Below are 8641 nucleotides of genomic sequence, written 5' to 3'. Positions count from 1 at the left end.
ATTTGGAGATGTGCCAAGAAGATGAGTTGAAGTTTTTCAAAAGACAGATTACACAGGATGAAACTTGGGTCCATCAATATGATCCAGAGACCAAAGCCCAGTCAATGCAGTAGAAGCACTTGGACTCACCACTTCCAAAGAAGGCAAGGGTGCAGCCCTCCACTGGCAAGGTCATGCTCACAGTCTTCTGGGATCAGGACGGAGTAGTGATGACAGATTTCCTGGCAAAGGGTACCACAATTACAGAAGCCTATTATACTTCACTTTTGAGGAAATTAAGGAAGCTATCAAAATCAAGAGGCGGGGCAAGATCAGCAAAGGTACCCTCCTCCTGCAGGACAACGCTTCGGTCCACAACTCGCATGTTGCCAGATCAGAAGCATGGGCATGTGGTTATGAAATCTCCCCCATTCTCCCTACTCTCCTGACCTTGCACCCTCTGACTTTCACCTCTTCCTAGCCATACAGTTGTTTTTGAAAGGAAAGTGTTTCCCATATGATGCAGCCTGGATTTCTGAAGTCACGTCGTGATTGGAGGACCAACCTGGGGTGTTCTACAAAAACGGTCTCCAGAGCTGCATCAAACGATGGGAGAAATGCATAACTCTGGGTGGTTCCTATGTAAATAAAGACTAATAACTGTGCCAAGTTTCGTTGCTCTACTGCTATGGGAAGTGGGTCAGGGGCATTACTTATTGCATGCCCCTCGTATAACAAAACTCTAGCTAGCAACGATGCCATGACCAAAAACTCCCAAACATTCACCCATTATAAAAAACCTTCAGGGAATTCAATCAATGAAGTCATTTCTGTCAGCACCATAAAATAAGTCTTACGAGATTATTATTATTATTGTTATTATTATTATTTTTATTTTTATTATTATTATTTTTATTATTATTATTATTATTTTGTTAGTTTTATCATTTTATTCTAGCTGGAGATGGAGCATCCTATCTCAGACATTCCAACTGAGAGACTCAACTTTTAAGACTCTAACCTAACTTTTAAGACTCTAACTGTCAATTGCTTGAATCTCTCTTGCCATGTAGATTTTAAATTCTTTTTCATGAGTCCGGTTGCTCCTATAATTATTGGCATGGGACAGATCTTCTTAAGATTCCAGTTTCTTTTCATGTTGATCTTGGTATTTTGTTATCTTTTCACTCTCAGCTTTGTTCAACCCAGCATCACTGGGCACGTGAACTTTGAACGAGTACAGATACATATGCGCTAATTATTCAACAACACTGGAGATTCATTATTTTCTTTATAAGAGTACTCATTAACTTCAACTGATGCACACAGACAATAGTGTAGACTCACTAACATTTATTACTTAGAATTTTCAGACCAGCTTGATTGGTTTTTAACAGCCATTCTGATCTGCTTGCACCATTATCTTTTAGCAGAATGCACCACTGGTCTTGATACTCAAACATTCGTTGATTAACTCCTTAAGGAAAAAAATTGTCAGCTTTGAGCACTGCAGTTTGTACCACTGACTTTGAGTGCAGTGCAGACAATTGCACTCTGCACTTCAACTGCCCTTATAAATTCACTTTGAGAAGCTGTGCACATCAGTTTCATAAACAACTCTTCCTAATGAACGTTTCTAATTGATATGATCAATTAGCTTGGGAAAGGACATTGTTGTGCTCCCGTTTGTGGCCTGGCACTCCTAACAAAACTAGATATTAATTTTTTTATAACTTTGGCATGCATAGCAAAGATAGCCATGATTTTATATCTCTGTGCATACTTTCCTTTTTGGTCAACCAATGGGGTATCATAAAGGTGTTAGTATCAGAAGCAGCTGGAAAGCTGTATAAAAGGGGTGTTTTATCCATTCACCAATCACTTCAAGGGGGTTGATCACCTGTTACTATGAGGCGACATCGCATATCGATCATATACGTCATCAGACAATATAACCCCCCCCCACATTGATGATGACTGAGTTCCAGTATCAGCAACAAAGCAATTTTATCAAAGTGATAGCAATTCCACTATGATGATGATGGGTACCTGCAACATTACTAAAGTGTCCCACAGCATAAGCCGCAGTTTCCATGATATTCACAACACAACATTAACAGCAGCTCTGTTCCTAGTGCCAAGGTTAATATCTTTTGTTACACAGGAAATACTGCTGCACTGATCATCATCATCATCATCATCATCATAGACTGAGACAATCCACTTCATGATGGCTGGTAACCTTCAAATGCTGTCATCATTATCGTCATCATCATCACCATCATCACTTTTCTCTTCTTATTTACAACTAGTAGCAGCAATTCTGCCATCTATAACTAGCAACAATTTCTGATCCCGCCTGCAGTAACATTCTGACCTACTCCATCAGCTATTTCATCATCATCATATTCGATTTAATATCCAGTTTACATGCTAGCAAGTGTTAGATGGCTTTAAGAAACTGACTTTCAAACTAACAAATCTCTGGACAAATCTTTATTCATCCCTTTTTCTCTAAAGTACATTTTTATCACTTCCTCTCATGCTTTCCTTAACTTTCTCCAGTGAACTGAACCTGCTACCTTAACTGGTCTACATCTATTAACACAAGAACTCTCATCCAATCTTTCAATGGAGTTACACTATCAAAGTTCTGCACGCATCTCATTTTCCCCTAAGCTCATCAGATCTAAGCCTTTCTTTAAATCCTCCATCATATCATTCTCATATTATTTCTCCCCATGCAATGCATGTCCTCAACCACCACTTTCATACATCATCAAACTGCGTACACATGCCTGATAGATTTTTTTCCTTGTTTGACAGTGGTAACACTCTGCTGGTTAGTAAAAACAGAAATTTTCTGAACTGATCCCTCTACTCTTAATTCTTGCAGTCACACTGGCACTTGCTCCATCCTGTGCTCCTATGGAATATCCAAGGTAACAAAACTGCTCGACAACCTCAATAGCTTCACCATCCAGATAAACAAACAAACCACCATGAACAAATATCTTAAGATATAAAGAATTTAAAGCATAAAAACTTTCACCAAAATAACCTGATTCTGTATTGAATAACCGAAAAGGGTTGATATGCTGAAAAGCAAAACAACCAAACTAAACATCATGAATAAATATGTGAAGATCTTGAAGCATAAAAACTTTTTCCAAAATAACCAGATTCGGCATTAAATAAAAAAGGCTGCTATAGCGTAAAACAAAATAATCAACTATCATGATCCAGATACACTTTATCCATTTCTGAGTTTGCATAGAGACGTCTTACTTTTATGTTCATTGTTTACCTGAGTTTGTCTTTTTCTTTATTGTTGCCGCAGTCATCACACATTTTTCTATTTTGTATTGTCCATCAGCTTGCCATGATATATCTCGCAAATCCAATAAGTGTCCTCTAATTTGTTCTCTTTACTTAAGTTTCTAACGTGAGTCTGAACAGAAGCGTGTGCTCCATCCCAACTATCATCAATGGACCTGAGGTAATCTCGTCAGCATCAGACAAAGCCAAACTCTTTGTCAAGAACTTTGCAGCTAATTCTACCTTTTGCGATCAAGGCCGCCAACCCCCAATATTTCCTCCTGTATCAGAAAACACACTATGTGATATACGTATATCTGTACGTGATGTTGCCAAGCTAATCAAAAACCTTGATTCCAGTAAAGCAACTGGCCCGGACGGTATTCCAATTATAGTACTCAAAAAACTTCAACCTGAACTAGCGCCCATACTTACAAAACTATTTAAACGTTGTCTTAAGGAGAATAGTTTCCCATCTCCCTGGAAAATCTCATCAGTATGCCCAGTATTTAAGAATTCAGGTTATCGCTCATCTCCCTCTCAGTACAGGCCAATAAGTCTCCTGTGCGTCATGAGTAAGTTGCTGGAATCTGTGTTAAATACAGAAGTAATCAACCATCTCAACAAAAATAACTTTCTTAGTGACACTCAATATGGTTTCCGTTCTGCTAGATCTACAGCAGATGTGCTTACAGTTATATCTCATAGGATTAGCAAATCTCTCGACGGAGGCAACCTTTCTAGGGCAATTGCTCTTGACATATCTAAGGCCTTTGATAGGGTATGGCATAAAGGTTTACTTCATAAGATCTCTAGCTATGGTATAGCTGGAAATGTTTTCTCAATTATTAAATCATTTCTTTCTGATAGGTTCATAAGAGTAGTAGTTGAGGGGCAAAAATCAGAAGCTCACAGTATTAATGCCGGTGTCCCTCAGGGGTCCATCCTGGGCCCAACTCTTTTCCTGATCTACATTAATGATCTTCCAAATCACATCCTTACATCATTTGTAGACATTTATGCTGACGACACTACCATTTATGGTAGCACATCTAAGACAGTAAACGACCAAGTTCTCTCCAATTCTCTCTCCTCTGATCTTGAGCATGTAGTACAATGGGGAAAGGAGTGGCTGGTTACTTTTAATGCATCTAAAACCAAGCTTCTCTCTTTACATCATAATCATTCTGATCCCCATTTGGCATCAATTGAAATGAATGGCTCTCGTCTTCAGGAGGCCTCAAGTTTTGACAAGCTTCTGGGCTTGACCATTACTCCTGATCTCAAATGGAACTCGTACATCAAATCTGTTGCCAAGGCCGCTGGAAAAATGGTGGGATCTTTCTATCGATCCGGTAGATATCTCACTGCTGATGCAATTCTCTATCTATATAAGAGCCAGGTACGTCCAAGGATGGAATACTGTTGCCACATCTGGGCAGGAGCTGCTAGAAAGGACTTGTCCTGCCTTGATAGAGTTCAAAATAGACTTCGTAGCCTCGTAGGAGATGCCCTTTTCTCTTCCTTGCAACCTCTATCTTACAGAAGAGATGTTGCGAGTCTGTCTCTGATGTATCGTTATTTTCATGGAAAGTGTTCAACTGAGCTTCAATCTATGGTCCCCCCTCGCCAAACTTTCACAAGAAACACTCGTCTAGCTGTAAACACTATCAATAATTCCCCCCACTCTTTATCTGTGCCTAAACCTAAACGTAGATTCCATGAACAAAGCTTTTTTATTAGAACTGCACGCCTGTGGAATTTTCTTCCGTTTTCCTGCTTTCCGGCTGACTACAATATGGTTGTGTTCAAGTCTAACGTAAATAAGTTCTTGATGAGCCGTTCCATACAATTATCAAATTTAACAAAGTTTCATTACTAATGATTATTATATTGTCCAATTTCTACTGTACACTCTTTAACCCTTATCCTTGAGTGGCCTCTTGGCCTTGATAATGTGTTGATGCCTATGAAAAAAAAAAGTCCAATGTGAACAAGTTCTAATTGAATCGTCCCCCTAAGTAATCAAAGTTACAAAATTCCCACTGTTTACTATGCTAAAATCACAATGACTAATGTATACCTATTAACCCTTATCCTCGAGTGGCCTCTGGGCCTTGATAAGTGGTGACACCCATGTAAAAAAAAAAAAAAGTTAAAAAAGAAGAAAAAAAGAAAAATGGCTAACGTAATCATAAAATAAGATATTTATGAGGTAAAACAATATTAAAAATGACCTTGATTAACCCCAACTCTGAAATCCGAAGTAGGAGCTTATAAAAAAAACAAAAAAAAAAACATGCACATTATTCATCCCAATGTTGGATTTGTAATATATATATATATATATATATATATATATATATATATATATATATATTGTTTAAATATTTATGTTTTTTAATTGAATTATATAAATATTTTCTGTTTTATATATTACTAGTTGAACCCGGCCACGCTTTGCTGTGGCTCAGTTTGTTTAAATAGAAATACAATAAAAAAAAAATGAAAATGTGCTGTAAATTTACTGAGTATGTGTATATATATATATTGATTTATTTATTTCACGAAAAGTTGCATTCGTTAATGTTCATATGCATTCATTAGTTTTTTTGCAATTGGTTTAACAATAAAAGCTGTTTTTTTAACATACGCACACAAACACACGTATGCACAGACTATAAAAAGAACCATTAGCGATGCATGTTTTTTGTTTGTTTATGTTTCAATACTTGTGGATACACAATCTTTTGAAATGTGTTAATGTCTATAGCAAATGCCCAGTGAATTGTGAAGTGCAACACACACATACAAATACAAGACAGTAATGATCTACGCATGAAACGAACTTGCCGCTGTGTGAAGTAATATGTCTCTTAGTGATGCCATAATTTAATTTTAGCAACCGTTCATTTATGAAGTGTAAAATTGGATTTCGGAATATGAGAATTATCAGAGCTCAGCCAATCACAATGGACAGAGTTTGGCAAAGGAACTGTTATTATTTATTAATCAGAAACTGTGAAGATTATGTTAGGTCTATGTATTTATTAGCAAGTTATGAGCAGTGAAAGTACAGAATCTGTGGAAAGTGTAGAATTTATTCTGGTGACAACTGGTAGTAGTGGCAGGACTAAATATTTAGAGAGAAAAATAGAGAATCCTTTCTCTAAAGATATTGCGATTGTGATGGTGTTGCTTGAAGGATGCAATGTAGCATTTTAATATCACGGCTGAATGTGTATAAAATGGTGTTCGTAAGATAATGGCTGTAGCCTAGATGTATTGAATTTGCATATGACATCTGTTGTTGCAAACCTACGATACTTTGCCCCATTTCTACAATCATCTATCTATCTATATATTTATAAAAGTGAAATTGTGTGTATGTGTGTTTGAGTGTGTACATTTTCCTACTGTCAATTTTTCAGTCTACAGACTCGAGATTTTGACATTTGGGAAAATCTTTTTAATTGGTTTTTGGCTAGAAATTTGGCTGTCGAGGGGCCAAAGTTCAATGATTTGACCTTTGAAAACTCTACCAAACTCCTCTGCAAATTTTGGGTCTAAACACTCGAAATTTTAGATGTAGGTTATTTGGACATGGATTAAACTTTTTAATTTGAATTACTCACGCAATTTTTGGTCTAAACATTTGAAATTTTACATTAGGTGTATTCAGATAAGGGGCAAGCTTTTTGATCGGTTTTTGGCCAAAAAATTTGGTTGCCAAGGGGGCAAAGTTCAAAAGATTTGACCTTTGCTATCTCTAGCAAACTATTCAGCCAATTTTGCATCTAAACATGTGAAATTTTACATAAAGGGTATTCAGACATGCAATAAGCTTTTTAATCAGTTCTTGAGCAAAAATGTTGCTTCCAAGAGGTAAACGTTGAAAGAGTTGACCTTTGCCGACTCTACCAAACTCTTCTGCCAATTTTGACATTTTAGATGTAGGTTACCTGGACATGAGTCAAACTTTTTAATATATATATATATATATGCACATAAAGTTATGAACAGTACATAGGACTCAAGCAAAGCCGGGCTGAACTGCCAGTTTTATTATATAGAAGATATTGTGTACTGTGTCAATTTTGATTATCAAAATTGTTGCCTATTTTTGGTGTAAGGAAAAACCAACCAAACAAAAAAATGGTGAATTAAAGTTAGCTTCTAAATACTTTAAGAAAAGTAAATTAGAATTTCAATTCAGGGCAATAAATAAAAGAAACAATTTTATCCAAAATATGAGCGAAAGCTAAGAAAAAAATAAATGAGATATTCTAATAGTCCCTATAAGTAGAATCAACTCCATCCAAATAGTTTTTAATAAATAAATAGATAAATAATAATTCTCCACTATAATAAAAAGCAATACATATCAATTTGTAAATATATATCCTTCCCTTCACACAAAAGTCTACCCAGCTAATAAAGGCAAGGGATATACAAATTTCTTTCCATAATGGGACATTTTCTTTTTTCCTCTCTTTCTGCTTTTTTATACTGATTAATTTTTTTAATTTTTTTATTTTAAACTTTCCAGTTGAGATGTTTTTATTTCTTCTATTTTTTTAAAAATGTTTTTATAAAGTTAAGTGAGTGACGATTGTTCTCTTTCATTTCATTTTTAACCATTTCACTTCTGCTAACCTCTTTGATTTTAAAAAGCATCATTTTTTAAAAAAAAAATCTCTAGTCGCTCCTTACCTTTCAACGATAAAAAGAAAAAAAGATTAAATAAAAGCAAAGTGAACTGTTAGTATTTGTTTTTTCCTTAGGAAATAATTTGCATATTTTTTCCACTTGTCATAACCATCCTATGCAAATGTAAAAAGCATTAGAAATACTTACATTGAAAAGTAAATAGCAAGTTAGATAACCCCTACTGTCTAAAATTAATTTAGAAAGAAATCTTCCACTCTAAATTAGGTTATAACACTGATTGACAATAAATTTGTTGCCTGCCCTTTTTCATTTGATTTAAGATGAATCTGATGCGCTGAATCCCAAAATCACATTAGTTTTACTCAATCAGGTCATTTTTTTTAGCTATGGGCACATATCTTTTTTTACGTTTTTGCTTACATTGTGACATTCCTAATGCTGGGCATCATCAGATCACCTTACAATCAGATGCCGCCATTGTCTTATTTCACTTCGTTATGTAAGCAGATAGAGTCTGTGGAAACTTTTAGTCAGGCGATCGAATTTAACCAATCAAATTAACCTATTTTGCTTAATGTATAAGTGAAGGATCATGCCAAGACCCGGCACAAGTTAAAGAAATCACTCCTGAAGCAGCAGTGAAATGAAAGGAAGTCCCCTTGTGTGATCGTCA

The sequence above is a fragment of the Euprymna scolopes genome, chromosome 29 (genome assembly GCF_053919585.1).
Source record: "Euprymna scolopes isolate OS-2025 chromosome 29, ASM5391958v1, whole genome shotgun sequence".
Taxonomy (NCBI): Eukaryota; Metazoa; Mollusca; class Cephalopoda; order Sepiida; family Sepiolidae; genus Euprymna; species Euprymna scolopes.
Note: the sequence above shows the minus strand (reverse complement) of the source record.